This window comes from Octodon degus, unplaced genomic scaffold (genome assembly GCF_000260255.1).
Source record: "Octodon degus isolate 3935 unplaced genomic scaffold, OctDeg1.0 scaffold00106, whole genome shotgun sequence".
Taxonomy (NCBI): Eukaryota; Metazoa; Chordata; class Mammalia; order Rodentia; family Octodontidae; genus Octodon; species Octodon degus.
The window spans coordinates 9712656-9734068 of NW_004524682.1; positions in this window are offsets into that span (position 1 = coordinate 9712656).

Genomic DNA, 21413 nt, shown 5'->3' on the forward strand with positions numbered 1-21413 from the left:
CATGTGGTGCTGGGGGATTGAACCGCGGTCCCTGATGCTTTTGCTAAGCTTGTTCCAAGTAGGTGCTTTAGACCACTGAGCCATCTCTCCAGCCCAAAGTATGTGATTTTAAATTTTCATATTAGATAAAAGCTATAAAGAAATTTTATATGTGCAACTAATTTATATGTATGAAAGCACCTCTTTATTGCTAGAGCTGGCAAAGGGATAAACGCTTTGATGTGTGCTTTTCTGTTGTTGTTGTTCAGGGTCTCACTACGCAGTTGTGACTCACAGCCGTCCTCCTGTTTCCAGCCTCCCTCCTGATGGAATTACAGGTGCTACCACGCCTAGACTCCACCTCAGGCTCAGCGCGCCCTGGGGGCGGGGCCATGCGGCACGTGGTGCTGAGATCGAACCCTGAGCCCTGCACTTGCCTAACCAAGCGCTTAGTCCAGTGAGATATCTCACAGGCCCTGCTCAGCACTTTTTAAAAGAGCCATATTTCTTTTTCTTCTGTACTTATTAGACTCTCAAGAAAGTATCCTAACATGTAACCAGTTATCTTTCCTCTTACGTTCTCCAAATTGAATGAATCTTTTTTTTTTAATAGTCAGGAAACAATATTTTTCATAAGCAAATGAAAGATTTATTTATTTTATATATTAACAGCGGGTCTACAGGGTCTCATTACACAGATTGGACTCACCTTGATCTGCCAGTTTTCAGCCTTCCAAGCGCTGGGATTACAGGCGCACACCATCACGCCCAGTCTCCTTCACCATCTCAGTGGGCTCAGGGGCAGGGCAGGCACAGCATGCTGGGACTCGCACCCCGGTTCTTGAGTCTACCTAAGCAGGCGCTTTAATCTGCTGAGCTATCTGGTTCACCCGAGAGTTTTATTTATAGTTTTGGCAATAAATTTAGTAACTTTTAGAATCATTTGTGGATCATGGAAATACATAGATTTAGAACACGAGGCTTCATTTTGCCATTTCTTTTATGTATATGCAGCAAATTATGATCCTTTGACATTTATATAATCATTTATCTTTGCACAGTAAATTAGAATTTAATTTCAATTTAAAATTAATCACATTTTAAGAAACCTTTACATAAAATTATCTTTCAAATTTTGACCATGTGCAATTAATTTCTATAATTTTGATCACATTGAATTAATCAGAAACTGATTGGATTACCAAATACCCTCCATCTAATACTATGTCTGCATTGTATTCAACCCGGATTTCTATAACCAACACACTGAACATCAGGTACCTTAAGTCACACTTATTTCTCATACTGCTGTATGAAGGGAATTCAGCGATCAAGGTTCCCATTGGCCAGGTTTCTGATGAAGAGCTCATTCCTACTCTGTAGACCACAATATTCCATGGGTCCCATGCATAAGGGAGTGGGCCTCATTACTGCAGGGGTGAGGAAACATGGGCATCTAGCATAACCTGATGCCTACCTCAAGGCCACAAACACAAGTATAATGACAATGTGTTTTAGGCACCTATACATAATTTTTTTGGGAGAGAAAATATTTAGTTCATGGCACTTCAAATTCCAGAGATGTGAGCTGTCTCTCCAGACACCTTGTCGTTCATGCTCTTCTAGGGAGTCTGAGGTATGAACCAAAAGGTGCGAAGGCAAGCCTGTTCTCTGCCTCCTATACCTTTCTCTTTTTCATTCTTCTTTTGAGTTCTTACACTAGGGAGAGTATAGAATATTTACACATGTGGGTCTGTTTTATTTCACTTATGAGTATATCGTGAAGTGGTATCCACTTAAATATAAAAGCTTCAAGTTTATCATTCTTTATAGCTGAGTAATACTCCATTATATAAAAAAAAAAACACCGCATCTTTTTCATCCATTCCTCCGATGACGGGCGTCTTGGTTGTTTCCAAGATTTGGCCATCACAAATTGTTTTGCTGTAAACATGGGTGCACATATATCACTATGATATGACGTTTTCAGTTCCTCTGCGAAAATTCCCACTAGGGGGAGTAGGACTGGAAATCCCATTCAAACAATCTGCCTCCTATAGAATATCCAGTCACCTGACAGAATTAAAACAAAACAAAAACAAAAACAAAAAAAGTTTAAAATGATGTTTATTTACTCATACATTGGAGGAATGACTATGAATTAAATTTTTGGCCCCGAAATGGGAATTTTTAAATGTAGACTTAACTTTTGAGAGAGTTAAAAGTTCGGTAAGTGTCATGTTAACTCATCTAATTAACCTCACTTTCATCTTATTCGTACTTGGTATTCTCTAGACATTTATGTTCTAAATCAACAAAATTGTTCAGTTCTTTCAAACGTATAATTTAAATTTCAATATAATGAACCCTGAATGTAGTACAGAATGTCCTGAGATATTCATTGTGATGAGACCAACCCTTATGAGTGCTGTGACAGGATAAGTTCATTTAACTCATATTATTAAAAGTTAACAAACTTAGATGTCTTAAAAAGTTCCAATTAATTCTCCATCTTAAGACACAGGTTTCTATGAACCTGAATATACCTATATATGCTTGGGATTCCATTTGAAAAATTGTTTAAAATTAAGAACTGTTTGTTAAGAACTACAAAAGCAATATTTTTCTAATTGTTAGCAAATTTCAAGAAACACAGCACTCTTTTTAATGTTTACTTGAAATGAAGGCATAACAATAATAAAATATGGTAAGCTTGTAAATTACTTAAGTGATATATTCAATGTGAACTATTATAAAAAATTAGAGAGCATTTTAATCACAGATAAGTATAAGAGCTTTTATACTATGAGTATAAATAGAATTGTACTTCCATAGATGAGTAAAAAGTGGAAATATGAAGAGAAAGGTAAAGGATATTCTAATACCATAATTCAACACAATGGATAAATTGTGTATGAATAAAATGTCATGAATAAAACTTAGGAAATTTGGATAGCATAATATCAAAGCAGATATATTGTATCAGACTGTAATAAGTTCTAATGTAACCAGTACAGTAAATTTTGTAGCTCTTAGGTTTTTTCTTTTTTTTTTTTTCCTTTTATACTCATAAAATCCTACTTTCCTTCTGTGTGATGCTACACCCTCCTCAACTAACACATAGGGAGCAAACGTGAGTCAGACTTCATTAAAAGTTCTACCTTGGCATTAAGAAATTTGGTCATAGAGAGGAAAGAGAACTCAAGCCTGTGCATCCCATTTCTGCTATTACTTTTGACAGAAAATGTGATAGAAAATGTCATTTGGGGGAAAAAAGAATGGCTAGGATTTCTAAAGAACATATTGTTCTGAAAAGATTCATTTGCCATCCAAGTTGGCCATATTTGTCATTTTAACTTAATCATCATCTCTGAATTTCATTAGACCCACACCTCTGTGTGTTGAAGGACCAAAGGCAAGTAAAACAGAGTCCAGACGTAAAGAAAAAAATGAAGCAGAGAACTAGTAACATCAGATCAACACAGAAATTTAGCGATGCATGATTATTCTGTTGTATGAGTACGAAAAAAATTGTTTACATCATTTTTTAACATACAACTTTTTTTTTTTCAGAACTGGGTATTGAACTCAGGCTCTTGCACTTGCCAGAGAAACACTTATTCCACTGAACCATCTTCCTGGCCCCTAACATAAAACTTTTAATGTAAACGGACTTTAAAGTTACATTGGCTAAAAATGTAGGCAAAAATTTGGCAAAATTAAGGAAAAATGTTTTAACTGTTTTTCAGTCAATAGCAATAAATATCAACTTGTAAACATTATCTAGAACATTGTGGGAAACCTATCACAACCATGTTATTGTATTTTTATTTTAAGACAATTTTTATTTTTATTTTAAGACCATCAGCATGCTAGGTTAATTGGACCTTTTCCAGATTCCAAGTTTAAATTCATGTGTTTATGAAGTGGCCCTTTTGGGACAGGGGTCTACTTGCCCAACATAGCAATCACATGGAATAGATGAGGCACATTCTATGTTAGGTCTGCAGACTGGAGTAAAATTTAGACTGCAGGACTCACAGGCTTTTCCCTAGGTCACCCCCTGATCCATTTGGGGGAAAAACATAGGGCCTTTCTGGCTAACTCCTGAGATGTTTGGCCTCAGGTTGTGACTTGGTGAAGCCAAACCCCTTGGAAGTGGGTCACAGGCACCCTACAGAGAGTCAGTTCCAGCATGAATGCCCACAGGTGAACCACACAGAACATGCTCTGGGTCGAGGACTCGCCTAGCTCATCATGTCTTTATGTAAATCTGGGCTTCTTGTGGAGATGTTTCTGATTTGTGTGAGCACTAGGGTCGTTTTCTTTTGGATCTTTGGATACACCCCATCTTCCAGAGACAGTAAAGACCTGGGGAGAACTACAAATTGGAAGCCTCTTAGCCCGTTGTAAAACCATCTAATGTCACAGTATTATTCCTGTTTAAGGAGGGCTAAGAAGTATTGTGCCCTGGAGACACCCCACTGAAGCCCTGATCATTTTTCCACATAGATACCTAACAGGGACCCTCACTGACAGAGGTGAGTCATTTCACACATGATATTCAGTGTATTCCAACTATATACTAGGAGGGATGAAGCCTAAGAATGGGAACTAGATCATGTCTTAGAGGAAAAGGTTACATGTTTCAAAGAGAAGAGTTTGGACATTGGTGCAGCCAGAAGCCAAAGCAGGAGCTGACTGTTGAAACTTGAGCCCTTGCACAGTAACCTCATCTCTACCCAGCTCTTTTTCTCTTTGGATAAGGACATAAACATCATAAGTTAACATGAACATTCAAGCCAAGTAGGGTGGAATGAGGAAAAGAGCCACAATTTGAAAATAACTTTAGAAGAGATAGCTACACTATAGTGAAACTATGTACTTTAAAACAAAAAAGCCCATAAAATTCTCCTCGGTTCCTCACGTGGAGAAGCACTATGGTAGTCTTGTACCCTCCGTCAACCTACTTTTCTCAGTTGATCAGCAATAGAAAAAGGTAAACAATTAGAGTTCTTTGATAAGAGTATGGACTGAGTTGAGGAAAGGGAACGAGAGCATTTCCAAGGGAGAGAGAGGTAAGGGAAACCACTGTCAGAAGAGGGCCTTCTCTGTGTGCACTCTGGGTCCCAGCAATAACTCTGAGCACTACTCTAGCTGTCAATCATACCCACGTAGTCCAGGACATGCAACAGGCTGTGCCCCTGTCAAAAAGAAGCAGTGACATTAGATTGACTTGGCCTGCACCTATCAAGGAATCTACCTGAAGGACTCTATCCTAGCCAAAGTATCCTGAACTCAGCGGGCCCTAGAGTGGTGGCAGCAGTGGCCTGGAGAGCAATATCGCAGAGTGCGTGCCCAGAGGCAGCATGCCTGTGCCAGCTGTCATGTTCATTACCTGCTTTGTTTCATCTCATCTCAACCACATCCCTACAGGCACATAAGAAATTCCATGCTACTGAGCCCAACAACAAAAAGTGGCACCACAAACAAAAACTCAGCCAATGTGCAGGAGCCCTCCCATCCTTTTCACAGGCCCTTTTGGCCTGTGACGGCCAAAGCTTGCCCCTCAATGGTTAGGTCATCCCCCTGCCCCCAAGAGGCTTCTTCAACATTGCAAAAGAAATAACCCTTTTGTGTCCTTGGTAATTTGAGAGAAAAAGTGTGCCCCAGGAGGACTTTCCTTTCCTTTCTGGCTGAGCTGCTGCCTCTGGCTTTTGCCTTTTGGCTGGTATCTCACAGGTAGGCTTGCCAAGAATGGTGCAGTGTGAGATGAATTTGAAAGACAGACTCCAGGTTTTTGTCTATGACAAGAAAATATCTGCAAGCATACATCCAACATTAAAAGAAACATCAGCTATATTTATTGAAACTCAGGCTTGTTCAAACAGAAATAAAAAGGTGGAGGGAGCAAAGAAAGTGATGGAAAGATATACAATAATAGCAAGAATGAAAATAAGTCAGTCTTTTGGATTTTAACAGATGTGCACCATACTCTGTGTGCTACTCATTGAGACTCTTACTATGATAGACAGAAAGGATTGATAGTGTTTTGAGTCATCGTGGGGGCACTTAGTACACATTACTGTTCCAGAACTCCTGCTGCTGTTTTGATCACATGTATGATGTGGTGCATTAACTAATGAAGGAATTGAATCAGCATGGTTCTGGGAAGGGCCAACTGAGAATTCTTGCCAACAGCATAGAAAGGAGAACTGGAGGGGAGGATAGTGGAATATTGATTCTCCTTCAGAAGTTTGTCCTGGTTTTTCTGATAGAAATTCAGCGGTTCTCATCATTTGTGGAGCTGGGACTTCACTGTTGCTGAGGATGGATGTAGGTCTTTTCAGGGGAGCTCTGGTCCTTACTTTGAGCAGTTTCCTGACTCTAGTATATATCCCTCATCCAGCTGGCAGAGATCCTTCATCCTACTGCTGCAGAATTTCTAGCTTCCACCATTGATCTTGGGGCCTTCCAGTGCAGATCCTTGATACAGAATTGCATGAAACATTGTTCTGAGCTCCCAGCCTCGATTAGAACTCAGAGAAAGCACTGCCTTGGCCTCTAGATCTTCACTTGGACTCATGCAGGACGTTTCTGTGAGCTCCAGGCCCTCAAATGAGTTCTCAGCTCTCTGGTGTGTATATGGACCTCCTGCACTGTTTGCATATGACTCTTTGGGTGAATTTTTAAAAGTAATTCCATAAATTATGTGCCCTGTTTTAAATCTTTTGCATTCTAAACCATGACCACAATGTATTATATGCAGTGCCTATGCATGACCCTTTAATGAAGTTCAAGTAGGAGAGAAGTTACTGTAGATGAAGCTAAGGGATCTAATGTACATGTACTCTGGTCTGAAGTTTTAGTGATTTCTTCAATCTTTGCCTTTTATTTCTCCTTTCATTGAGACAACAAAAGGAAGAATGGCCTTGGACGTTGCATAAGTTCATGGTGATAGAATGTGTGGCCCTAGTTGTGCTACCTGCATAGAAGCAAATATTATGAGGAACATTGAGTATCTTTATGCAGTAGAAAAAGAAAATGTCACAGAAAAAATAGCCAAATCAGTTATGGAATGCAAATGACATCATGAATTTTAATATTTGCATAACTCAGTTACTAAGTTCACTAAAAATTCTATTAATAGTAAAAAATGAAAAGAACTTGGTAAATTATATATTCTTAAATAGTAGTTTATTTTAAAAGAAGGCTATTTAAATTTTTAATATTTTCTATTTATATATTTTATTCATTTTAATGAGAAAAAAATAAAATAGCAATGAAACGGCTTCAAAACAAGTTAGTAGAACAGTTACAATAATTAATACATTGCATATCGTTTTCTTCCTAGTAGGTATTCAGAGGACAAGATGTAGACATGATATCTTGTCTAGACAATATCAGTGCAAAGATTTCTTCTCACTGAACTAAGAGAAAGAAGCTTTATATCTATCCTTTATTTATAAAGGATAATGGTCCTTTATTTATATCCCCCTTTTTTTGTTTTGTTTTGTCAGAGATGGGTGTTTCATTGCTGTTAGAGATGCTGTATTTGGAGAAGTCTCTAAAGGACCTTTTCATACTTGATGCCAGTCTAAAGATTGTAGATACCTGAATTTAGAAAAAAAAAAATATATATGTATATATATATATTCCAACAGTCCATAATATTAGTGAGTTATAGGCACAAGTGGTAATTGTCTGAAGTTGTTAACTGGAGCCTTTTAAAACTCAGCATATTGATATAGCTTCACTTTTATACATCATGTTTACATTTTTCTGCTGGATGGTTAGAACCAAGTTAATGCAAGACCTATATTACTAAAAATGTAACTTTTGCTATCTAACAAAATCAGTCAAATCCTCTCAGGATTTACCCTAGAACCCTGTATAGCACCTTGTGGATCTTTTTTCATTGTCAGCCATATGGATGAGTCACGGCCACTGCTTGACAAATTTGTTTTCTGTAAGAACATGAGAGAATATTTCTCTTAGATGACTCTCCTTCAGCACATGATACACTGTCAATCATTTTTTTCTCTGGTCCCATAATATCCTTGATCAAAAATTTGGAGAAACCACTTAGATACATGATGTCACAGCATAGGTTCACATATGTCCTGAGTCCTCACTGACCTTAAAGGGCTATGGCCAAAATATTGGCTATCGTTTTAGCCCAATTATTTCTCTAATTTTTGGTTTACAAACTTTAGTTGTTAAACATCCAGAAGAGAAGGTTAATAATATCAGTATCCTCTGACAGAGGCACTTAAACATCACATCACTATCTGTCTCAATATCACATACCATAGACATAAAATGGAACTACTATTTTCCAACCACCATGGATATTCTAAAGATTAAATCCCTATAGAAAGTTTAAAAAAATTACACATTTGCTACACAGAAATTTAGGAAGAAAACCATATACAACATTGTAGCAGTTCAATCTTGCTACATTTTGTTTTTCTTGTCTCTTGTTTACTTTTATTACCTTTTTAAACAGACATGTAGTTTAAATAGACTGCAGCAATAATTGATATGATATTATAAATAGTACACATTTAGAAGACCAAAATTACAGGGACTTCAAGCATGGTTTCAGTATCACAGTTTGCTATCCATGAGGTAGTTTCTTAGTTCACAGATATCAGCATATAGTGTTAGTCATGGTGAGAATTCTATTCATTAACTTATATTTTAAAAAACCTAGTGTAAAATTTTAAGGCCAATACCTTAAATGTCTTGTTTATATACATGTATGTTTTTTTAAAAAAATTATAAATGTATGATTTTGCCCCTTCCATAATTCCTGACTTTTCACCTTTCTCTCTCTTCATTATTTAATCCTTAAATTCTCTCATTCCATTTAACTGTGTTATACCTTTCAATTTTTATTTCTTCTTTTAAGATCATCCACTAGTGAGACAGTATGATATTTATGCATGTATGTCTGGTTTATTTCACTTATGAGTATAGATTCAAGTTGGTTCTACTTACATAGGAAGGCTACACATTTGTTATTTTTTTTTATAGCTGAGTAGCACTCCATTGTATGAAAACACCACCATCTTCTTCATCCATTCCTCAGGTAATGGGCAGTTTGGTCCTTTCCAAGATTTTGGTATCACAAATTGTGCTGCTATAAACATAGGTGCACATATATTACTATGACATGATCTTTTCAGTTCTTTTGGGAAAATTATCATAAGGGGGATAGCTGGTATGAATAGGGTTTCCAGGCCTAGTTTTTTAGGATGCTCCACAGTGATTTCCATAATGGTTGCACCAGTCTACACTACCACCAGCAGTGCAGAAGAGTTCCTTTTTCCCCACTGCCTCTCCAACGTTTGTTATTGGTTGATTTCTTTATGAAAGCTATTCTTTCTAGGGGGAGATGGTGTCTCAGTGTTGTCTTAATTTGCATTTCTGGAGTGGCTAGTGCTGTGTAAAATTTTTTCATGTATTTATTTACTTCTTGTATGTCTTCCTCTGAGAAGTGTGTGTTCATCTCGGATGCCCATTTTTGGATTGAATCTTTACATTTTGGGGGCCCTAATGTTTTTTCAGTTCTTCATAAATTCTAGCTATAAGACTTTTGTGTGAGTGCTTATCAGTTAATTTTTTTCCCTAAATTTGTGGATTGTCTTTTCACTCTTTTGGGGATTTCTTTTGATGTGCAAAATATTCTCATTACAGAGAGGTCCCAGTTTTTGAATCTTTCAAGTATTTCCAGTGCAGTTTGATTTATGTTCATGGTAAAAGCCCGTTTTCCCAGCACTATTTGTTGAAGAGGGAATCTTTCTTCCAATAAACATGTTTGGCTTCTTTGTCGAAGATAAGATAACTAAGTGTGTTTGTAGTTTTATCTACATCTTCTCATCTATTCCCTTGATCCTCAGGTCTACTTTTTTGCCAATATGATGCTGATTTTGTCACATAGGCTTTATAGTATAATTTCAAGTAGGGGATCATAATGCCTCCTGCTTTACTTTTGTTGTCCAGGACTGCTTTTGCTACTCTGGGTCATTTCCAGTTCCAAATAAATTTTGGGAATGATTTCTTTAGGTCTACAAGGTACATTGGAGGTATATTGATAGGGATTGCATTTAATCTGTATAATGAGTTTGAGACTATGGCAATCTTCACAATGTAGTTTCATCCTATCCAGGAGCAAGAAATATCTTTCCATTTTCTCAAATCCTCTATGATCTCTTTCTTCAGAGTACTGTAATTTTCATTCAATAGATGTTTTACTTCTTTAGTTAGATTTAATTGCTAATTGTTTCATTACTTTCAGTGCTATTATAAGACTATTGTTTATCTAATTCTTTCTTAGTGTGATTTATCTGTGTAGAGGAATGCTATTGACTTTTGAATATTGACTTTATAGCCTGCTATGCTACTGAATTTGTTTGTTAATTTTAGGAGGTCCTCGGTGGAGGTTGTTTTTCTTCCTAATAGAGTATTATGTTATCCACAAATAATGATAGTTTAACTTTTTCTTTACCTGTTCTTTTTCTTTTTATTTCCCTCTCTCATGTAATGGCTCTAGGTAATGATTTCAGAACTGTATTGAATGGGAGTGGTTACAGAGGACAACCTTGTCTTATAACTGATCTGAGATTAAAAGATTTCAGCTATTTCCCATTTTGAATTACATTTGCAGTTGGACTGTCATAGATGGCATTTATCAGAATGAGGTAGAAGCCACGTATTCTAATTTTCTGTAAGGTTTTGATCATGAATGAATATTGGATTTTGTCAAAAGCTTTTTCTGTCTCAATTGAGATATCTTGTGGATTTTTGGATTTGGCTCTATTGATACAGTGTATTATATTTTTAGATTTGCACATGTTAAACCCTCCTTGCATCCCTGGGATGAATTCTACCTGGTCATGGTCTATAATCTTCTTGATATTTGCTGTATTCTATTTGCTAATATTTTATTGAGGAGTTTTGCATCTATATTCATGAGGGAGGTTGGCCTGTAGTTCTCCCTTTTAGTTATATCTTTCTTTGACTTTGGTATCAGTATAATCCTTGCCTCAAGGAATGATTTTGGGAGGATTTCTTCCTTTTCAATTTTGCTGAAGAGTCAGAGGAGTATTAGATTATGTCTTCTGTAAATTTCTTATAGAATTCAGCTTTGAATTCATCAGAATTTGGGCTTTTCTCTGACTATAAGTTTTTTATTACATTTTGAATTTCATTGATGGTTACTGGGTTACTGAGAGTTATTACATTCTCTTGATTCAGTTTTGGTAATTTGTATCTCTCTAGGAATCTGTCTATTTATTCTGTGTCTTCTATTCTGTAAGAGTAGATTCCCACGGTAGCTATTGTTGATCTTCTGAATTTCTACATTGTCCACGGTACTTACCCCCTTTTCATTCCTTATGGCTTGAATTTGAGATTTTTCTTTCCTCTTTTGATGAGTTTAGTTAGGGGCTTATTAGAGCCATCTTTTTGATTCATTAATTCTGTAATTTTTTTTTCATTCAAAAACTTTTAGTACTTTGCCCCATGGTCTGTTTTCTTTGTATGGAATTAATATCTGCTTTAATCTTTATAATTTCCTCCCTTCTGTGGGCTTTGGGTTTTGTTTGCTCTTCTTTTTCTAGATATTTATGATGCAGCATTAGTGTATTTATTTGTTCCTATTCTGTTTTCTTAATGTGTGCGTTCATCGCTATAAATTTACCTCTAAGAACTGCTTTTATTGCAGCACATAAATTCCAATAAGTTGTGCTTGAATTTTCATTGAATTGCAGATATTATTTAATTACTTGTATAATTTCATCTATAACCCATTGGTTTCTGAAGAAGCTGTTGATTAATTTGCGTGTATTTATGGAGTTTCTCTGGTTTCTTTTGCCATTTATTTCCAGTTTCTTTGCCCTGTCATCAGAAAATATGTAATGGATAATTTCTGTTTTTTGCATTTACATAAGTGTGACCTATATACTAGAATGTGGTCTATTTTTGAAAATGTCCCATGTACAGCTGGAAAAACTTAGTATTCACATATGCTTTGGTGGAACACTCTGTATAAGTCCACTAAGTCCATTTGTCCCAAGCTCTGGTTAAGTTCTGCTACTTCTTTGCTAGTTTTTGTCTGCTTGACCTATCTTTTGCAGATAAAGCAGTGTTAAGGTCTCCTGTTAAGATTATCACATTGGATATTAGATTTTTCATCTGCACTAATATTTTTCATACATATTTTTGTGCTCCCATGTTTGGTGCATACATATTTATGGCTGTAATGTCTTCTTCTTGAGTTTTTCCTCCTAAACAGTGTATAGTGGCCTTCTTTATTTCGTTTGATCATTCTTGGTTTGAAGTTGAGACTGTCTCAGAGCAAGATTGCTACCCCTGATTTTTTATGAGGTTCTAGGGCATGTAGTACTGTTTTCCATCCTTTGACTTTCAGCCTATGAATTTCTGTATGAGTGTGTTTCTTGTATACAGTATATTGTTGGATTTTTCTTCCTAATCCACTGTGCCAATGTATTTCTCCTAATTTGTGAATTAAGTCCATTTACATTGATGGTTATAATTGAGATGTATTGACTTATGACTGAAATGTTATTTATCTGCTGTTGTATGCCTCTGTTTCTCCCATGTTTAATTGTTCTCTCTAATTGGTGGGTTCTTTCCATTCTCATTTGTGGTGTTGTGGCCATTTTGGTCCCTCTCTAGAATATTATTTTAGTAGTCTGTGTAGGGTTGGTTTTGTCATGATGAAATTCTTTAGCTGTTCTTTGACATGGAAGTATTTCACTTCTCCATTGAACTTGAAAGAGAGGTTTGCAGGGTATAACATTTTGGCTTTGAATTTTTTTTCCTTAAAGACTGTTAGTAATTTGCTCATTGGTCTTCCTGACTTAATAGTTTTTGAAGAAAAATCTGCAGTTACAGATCAGAAATCTAATGATTTTTCCTTTAAATTTTTTTTTCTCTAGTGACTTTTAGTACTTTTTTTTTCCAAGAACCGCGGTATGAACTCAGGCCCTTGTGCTTGCCAGGCAAGCATTTATTCTACTGAGCCATCTCCCTGGCTCTTCTTACATTGTTCATGTGCTTAATTTCTGTGATCTTGATTATTATATGTCTGAGTGTAGTTTTAATTGGGTTCATGTTATTTGGAATTCTATGTGCTTAAATTACCTTAATGTTAGATTGTTTCCCCATATTTGGGAAGTGTTGTGCTATTACTTCTACCAATATTCTTTTTTCAACATTTATATTGATTCCTTTTTTGTCATTGATGTCTATTCGTCTTACATTGTTCATCTTTGCATCTTCTGGCAGGTGTTGAATTATGTTTTTTCCTGCACCCTGGTTGTTTTTAAGAGATCTTTTCTTACCTTTTCACTAGCTGCAATGTTGACTTCATGGTCTGAAACTCTTCAATTTCATTCCATTTTACCAGCTTGTGATTGAGATTTTAATTTTCTGTGTGTCTGTCTGATTCTGCTTCATTCATTCTATTTCTTTCTTGTATTGCTAATTCCAGGATTCCATCATTTTTTTGTTCTCCCCTATTTTTTATCAGTGTCTTCTTTAAAGCCCTTAATAATTCTTTCATTGCAGTTATGATTTCGTTTTTCACTTCAGAGATTATTTCGTATCTGATTTTCTCCATACCTTTCTGCAGTTGTTTCTTTACTTCAGACACTATTATTTCATAAATTTCAGGTGTTTTTCCAAATTCTTCAATGGCAGAGCCTCCTGCATTTATTCTGGGTGGGGTAAGGGTCTGAGAATGCATTTTGCTCCTTCTCTTAGTCATTTTGTATAGCACTGTCCTCTGAACTTCGTTGTAAAGCATTGTTGCGGTTATTACCTTAGCACCAAGAGAGATTATGTGGTTAAGGCAATTATAGTTTTGTATTTACAAAATTACAATTAGTAACACTAATGATTTGTAGTGATATTTGCCACTTGACAAACTTTTGTAACTAATGGGCTTGTATTTTATACTATTAGAGCAAACATTATGTCTGCGTAACTAATTAGATATTAAATTGGGAATTAGTATTTAAATTATTTCCCCTGAATTCTGTGTGATCACCTTGGCTTAATGTACATGGGGTCTTTCAGGCAGACTCATTCATCCCTGTTATCTGCTGCCCCCATCTCATTCAAGAGAGAAAGAGAAACAATGCTTTCATAGATCTCAGTCCTTCAAAGTGTCTCTGCTTACCGGGTCTGTATCTACCAAGTTAGAACTTCTCCAGGTTGGCCTGGCTTGGGTCTGGATGCTGTGCTCCGCTTGTTCCTGCTTCAGCCTGTGCAAGGTAACACACTGTGCCCCTGTGACAAGATGTTCACCTCCTGGGTTAGCTGTGTAGTTCTTGCCCCTAGCTTCTCTGCAGGGAGTTCTACAACAGGGCTCCACACTAGTTGTCTGATGGAAGAGGTTACCGTGAGTGCATGGATGGTCCCGCACATATGCTGGGCCTGAGTGCTTGCCAGAAAAGGATGCTGTGAGTGGGTAGAAGGTCTCACACAGAAGCTGGGCCTGGACTTTGGCTGGAAAGGGACCTGGTAATTAGGTGGAAAACCAGGCTATTTAATTTCAAATCCAAAATCCACAGCCCATATTTTTTGAACTATGATTTCTCCTCAATGTTTCATTTTGCTTCTTTTGTTTTTTTCTTTTGTTTGGAGCAGCTTCTAAAGTATAGTTTTATCAATTGAATGATACATATTTTCTAGAATATTAGTGATGCACAAAATATGAAAGACCTGAATAGATGGTATGTATTAAAATCATAAGATGTTTTTAAAGTAGAAATATTTTAGCTATTTAAGATGTAATCAAAGTAGCCTAAGTGTATCATCAACTAAGTAATTTAAAGCAGGCAAGAAATATAATTCAGAAACATTGAAGCTCCAAGTCCAATTAAACTGAAGAGTTCAAGTAACCTTTCCTCATAGCAGAACAACTTTGACTGCTTGGTAAACATTTGTTAATTCACATAAAATTACCGATAAGTTATAAATGTAACACTGTCTAGGTATATGAATAAATGTATGTTTCTACAAATGTTTATATATAGGTACATATACAATATTATTTCAACTGTAAAGTTCAATACAGGCTTTGTGAAAAGTTTAACATTCAAAATATTTTCATGCAACAACATAAGGAATTCTAAGTAAATGATTTAACACCTTTTTGCATTATATGGCACTAAATTAAAGTAATTCACTTTTAGTAATTCATAGATGCTTTTAAAATTTCTATACAATTTTATTAAAAAATAAAAAGCTAGGAACTCTCTTATGTTAGTGCCCAATGACTGAGTAACATGGACAATTTGGCTATATTAGTGATACATAGGCATTTATATTTGAATTATTAGGCAATTATAAAAAAAATCAAAGAAGTTCTGCTAATCAGAGAAGGTCTGACCTGTTACATCGGTGCAGTTTACATGAAGAGTGAACAAGATGTCAAACTAAATATAAAGTCAATGTAATTCATGAATTATATTCCTTACCTGTCTTAAATGAGCAATTTAATAGAGTAATTGGCAAGAGATACAACTACTCAGGCATGACATTAAGGAAATAATTTAATATTTGGTAATATAGATAGACATATTCATTAGTAATGGAAGTACAAAGATATAGTATTCAATTATAGGAGAGAATAATGGTGAATTATAGAAAAAAATAATACAAAGATTGTATAACTCTCTACAAATACATCCATTTACACACCTTACAGAAAATCTGAATATATAGTCAACTGAAAAGTTTCAACAGACAAAGTTTAAAAATAAAAGGATACAAAACAAGTTTAAATATATTTGCCACATTTATATATTTATATTGCTGCACATGTTTATGGTAATCTAAGAACGTCCCCAATGACAAAAAATTAAAAGTAATCCAATTATTTCACCTTATGAGTGTCATTTTGCCAATAAGAATGTATTTTAACATTGCAAAGGTGCAGATAGTATGATTTTACTACATTTATAATTATGTCTTATGTTGTTTTCAAATGCAGATTTCATCTCTCCCAGGAATTATTTTACCTTTTACATCAATAAAATGATCTTAGGCCAATAGTTTATGCTCTGTGTTCAATCATTCACCTAACCCAAGATTACACAAAATTGGTGAAGCCTGAACCAAGGAGACCGGTAACACTTAGGACTGAGTCAGTTACCTTCACATGTGGTCACCATAGCCATAAATAAAATTTTGGAACCATTTTGATTGTTTTGAGTATGATGTTATATCAAAAAATACCAGCACAATTATTATGTAAGAACTACTCAGTTTCTTTCCTTGGAAGAATGTATCCTAACACTTATATGATATGATGAATTGGGATTTCTTTGTTGAATTTCAAAAATGTTAATATCTACAAGAAAGTGAAATGTCAAAGGTCCCTGTTAGTTTATTAGAGGAGTAGTCAGTTTTGCATCACTTTGACTTTCTAAATTAAGCTTTAAGATGCCCTCTATACCTGTTGCTTAGCTACATTGCTTGTCAGCTTTGCTTTTTGCATTTGAACAATTTCACTCACAGAGTATTAGTTATTCAGGAGACTTTATTTTATATCTTAGAGGTTCTTGAAGTTTTATAATACAAGGATGCTTTACTTAAGGTCAGTTATAATGTCATATTTCTGAAAATAAAATATAGCCCATTTTATCTTTATTCTTCACCTGCAGGCCATTGTGTCAAGCCTATTACTCAGCAAATAAATTGCCCTTTAAAATGAATTGGATTTATTTGGCTTTAAAAAACTTTATTGTTTAAGTCAAAGACAGCGTTAATTAAATTTGTACTTTAGAAAGAAATGCAATGGTGCTTCACTCTGACTTGAGGGAAATAGCTGTAATTGTGCCCAGTGACTTAATGTTTTAAACAGTGGTCAAGAGATGACCCAATTTAACTCATATATTAATAAGAGATATAAAACTATATCTGAAGTTATTCTGAAAGTTATTTATGTATGTTAAATTTAATCTATGTGTTAATTTCTGGTAGAGAAAAAACTTTATATTTCTAAGTATGAAACTATTAGATAATACTTTTTGTTAAAATTTTCTATCAGTTTTAATAAATCATATTACATTACTAAAGTGTTTAAATTAATTTATCCACAAATATGAAACTATTTTTTCAACAAATTTTAACAAAATAAAATTTTACTATAATGCATGCAAATTAACTTAATACATGTTGACATTGTTCACTTTTAAGAAAAGAAATTCAAACGTTGTATCTAGTCTTCATAAATATATGCTCATAGACTAATCCTGTAATATCTCTCTGTCTCTCTCTTAAATCGATATTTGGGAAAAAATGTAAGCATACAGGACCAAAATAATAGACCTAAATAATTTTAAGTAGTTGAAATTCAATTATTATTTTAATTACTTTCATTTTAGATTGCATATTACTTTACAAAAATCTGCTTAAAATAATTTTGAAAGCCCAGTTTTACTTAAGCTTTTTCTGTCTTCTGTAATTGACATGTTTTCCATAATTTCTACTTCAATCCACTAACATATAATGAGTGTTACAAATGCAAAATGTGAAAAAGCAGGATTTTATAATTATATAGTTCTATATCTGCATATATCTCAAGGTTCATTTAATCCACCACCTTCCTTTCTGAGAGAGATATTAATTACTTAAAGATGCCAGTTAGGAATTACCATACTAGTGCATTGAATTGAGTTATAATGGTAACATAAAACAATGTATCCAGAAAAATAAAATTATTCCACAATTTATGCTATTTTTCAGGTTACACTGACTTTCTGGTAAATATCAATTTAAGGCCTACACAGTTTTAAGCATGAGCAATAAAAATACAGGGGTGTTGTTGAAAACATTCTAATTTTGTGTAGTTGGTAGAACATGCACATATAGGTCATTATATTTTTTTCTTTCCTTTTCTCATATTTTTCTTTTTTTTTGTATTTAAGGTAAGGGTCTATAGGGTATTTAGAGTCTCATTACTAGATCGGACTTGTAGTGACCCACCTGTTTACAACCTCTCAAGAGCTTTCATTATATTTTTTTCTAATTTCTTCCATTTTTATTCTGTATTAGTCAGAGGTTATAAGCAATTAATTGCATTTACTTATACAAATTTGTGTAATTGTGAGTGTGGTGGTTAGAATATTATGTCAGTCAAATCATTCATGAGAAGAATGTAATTATGTGATTCTGTGGTAATAATCAATCATTTTCCTGAACCTTGGTGACTTATGAAAAAAGACTTCTATTATCTGTTTCTGTTGGTTGGAAGAGTTGCCATTTAGATCTGGATTGTCCTTCCACAGCCTTCTTTATAAGTGGGGCTTTGAATGATGATTGGGTCATGGGGCAATATAGTCATCATTACATCAATCCAGTGATGAGTTCAAAGGTAAAAGTTCTGCTAGAAGTTGGGCTGCAGAGTGTGCCTGGGGGAGTGCCTTTGGATACCAAATCCAAATGCTTTTGCTTCTTGATTCCTGGCTGCTATGAGGTGAGCAGACATCATTACCACACCCATCCACCTTGATGCTTCTGCTTTGGAGATGACTGGCAGTGGACAGCATTCCCAGAAACCAGGAGTCAATTTACAGTCTTCTAAATGGGGGTATTTTGCCTAGAAATGGGAAAGCAATGACTGCAGGAAGCTAGGTGATGTTCTAGGTTATTCTCAAAGCTACTATCAAAGTACCAGTTACAAGGCTTGTCATTAAAATACTATCGAGGAAGGTCCCCCCCCCACCAAATTCAACTGCAGGGTTGTTGATAGGATTTAGTTCTCCACAGGCTGTTAGTCAAACTCTTCCTTTGATTCTTTTTGCATGGGCATCTCTATAGCACATCCACCAATATGACTATATTAGAAGTAGCAAAAGACAAGGAGGAAACAATTTAGAAATCACAGCCTTTAAAATGTTTATCTTGCAAGTTACATCCCTAATATTCTAGCACTTTGTATTTATAAGAAGCAAGTTACTAGTTCCTGGGTATATTGAGATGGAGGGAATGAAGGACCCAATATCAGCAGGTTGGATCACTGACAGCCATTTCATAAGCTGATTGTGACACTGATAAATGCAGTCAGCTTCATAAATTTCTAAAATTTTTATATAATTTTACATTTGCATAGAAAAATACTTAATGTTTTAAGCAGGGGTCAAAGAGTTTTATTCCAATTAACATATATTTTTCTCTTGATACATTAAAATTTTGTTCCCAGCTCCTCATTTATAACTTTTCCTTTTGATAAGAAAAATGTAAGACTTAATGATGTTACAGTGACAGTAGTGATAAACATGTTGGATTTTCTATTATTCTCATAAAATTGAGAACCTGTTGCCACTTTCCTATTTTTTTCTTGTTGTTTATTTCCAACTGTGAATTTCAAACTAAAATTCTCTGTCTTCACTTTGCAAGTTTGCTTCTCACAAACTTGAAGCTCAGAACCATAATTTGAGGTAAAGTTCTTTGGATCATATGAGCAAAAATCAAACCTTTAATATTTATAAAGGGCTATCATTATTCCAACACTGTACTTTTTAATTAAACTAAGCCTCACTACACTAGATGGATTCTCTTTTATAGTATAGGTCAAGTGGGCTGCTTTTCTCCTTCCCAGGAGCAGAGTCAATAACAGAATGGAAATGCAATTCACACTGATTAGCATCACAGAGAAGAAGGGAAATGGGATAAAACATCCAGAATTCAACAATCACAACAGTTACAGTACTTGACACACATGCCAGAAAAATGTCACAACTAAAAATATTTATTAAGCATGCAAAATATACAATCAGAAGCCATAGTACAATGCCATCTAGATGTTTGAGTAGCACATATCTTCATAGAAACACAAAAAATACTTGCCTTTTCAAATTTTTTTAAATCATTCTTGCGTTTAAATGTGTGTTGTAACCATAAATTTAAGTACAAGTAATATAATGATTTTTGAGTCACATATCTTTATTTTTACCTGGGTTTTGAATTTCATATTTATTTTCCATCATTGGATATGTAATACATAGTTGAATTTATTTTGGTGGCAATTATTATTTTTTGTGCCAATTATTGAAATGTTCAGGTAAAATAAAATAAAATAGTGTAGAAAAAATAAATAAATAATAGTGTAGAAGAGTTACTCCCATAAGTTTTTCTGAAAATGATAAAAGAAGTAGAATACAATATGTGAAGAAATTTAATATTTTTTATTTGTATGAAGTTTTCCTAATATTATTATTAATATTATTTAAAATCATCTAAAGTAATCCATGGGGGCCAGGGAGATGGCTCAGTGGAATAAGCACTTCCCTGGCAAGCGCAAGAGTCTGAGTTTCATCCCCAGTTCCACACAAATAAAATAAAATAAAATAAAAAATGTTTAAAAAATCCATGATCATTGTGTATTAATATTACAACATTCCATAAACAAAAGAACTACTTTCAGCATTATGCCCACTAACAAGAAATAAACAGAATTAGCATTTTTTGCATAGTTTCCTGGACTGATTTCCATAAAAACGAATGCATATTCAAACTAACCTTTCTGGTTTTAACTGTTTTACACTCTCCTATATTAATTTATAAATGTATTTAAAGGAAAACATGCATACTTATTTTCTATAGTATACACATACATTAAAAATACACAAATGTACCAGGTAGTATTTAACTTTCCTCCTGAATTTGTTAGCTAAATCTTTCTACCAGGAGAGAAGAAATAGTAATTTTATGATTAAATGTAGAAGAAAAATTTGAGTGAAAACCAAAGCTACATTTTTTTGTATCTAATGTGTGCAACTATCCACATTAATCATTATAGTATAAATCAGAAGAAAATAAGAGGTAGTAGATTTTGATTTCTTTGAAGCAAGTTATCATAAAATGTCAGTGTAAAACAATAAATATAATCTAATATCTTCTCTGATTGATGATTCTGAAAGATACATTAAACTTTATTGAATTAAAATGAGGCACTTAAAAACATATTTCTATAATCAATTACTTACCTGAATTTCAGTATTGATATGACATGACATCCTTTCTAGAAATGTTATAAAAATGCAACATTACTTCCTAAATAAAATAAATTTCCTATTAGAGAAAAATATAGATAACTTATAATATTTGTTATAACATTAAAACATGCAAATAACTATGATGTACTCAAAATAGTGATTTGATAATTTTAGGCAAATATTTATTTAATTAACAAGACAAAGTAAAATATATATAAGATGTTTAAGTGCTGGAAATCTCTGAGACAAATTTGTGAGTGGTCTGTCTTTACTGAGCTAATAATTACTGCAGAAGATTTAAGCAAAAAATATTCATTTATTGAAATTGGGACAACCAACATACAACAAGTAGACTTAAAACAACCAGTTGACTCAAAACACAGGTCACCACAGATG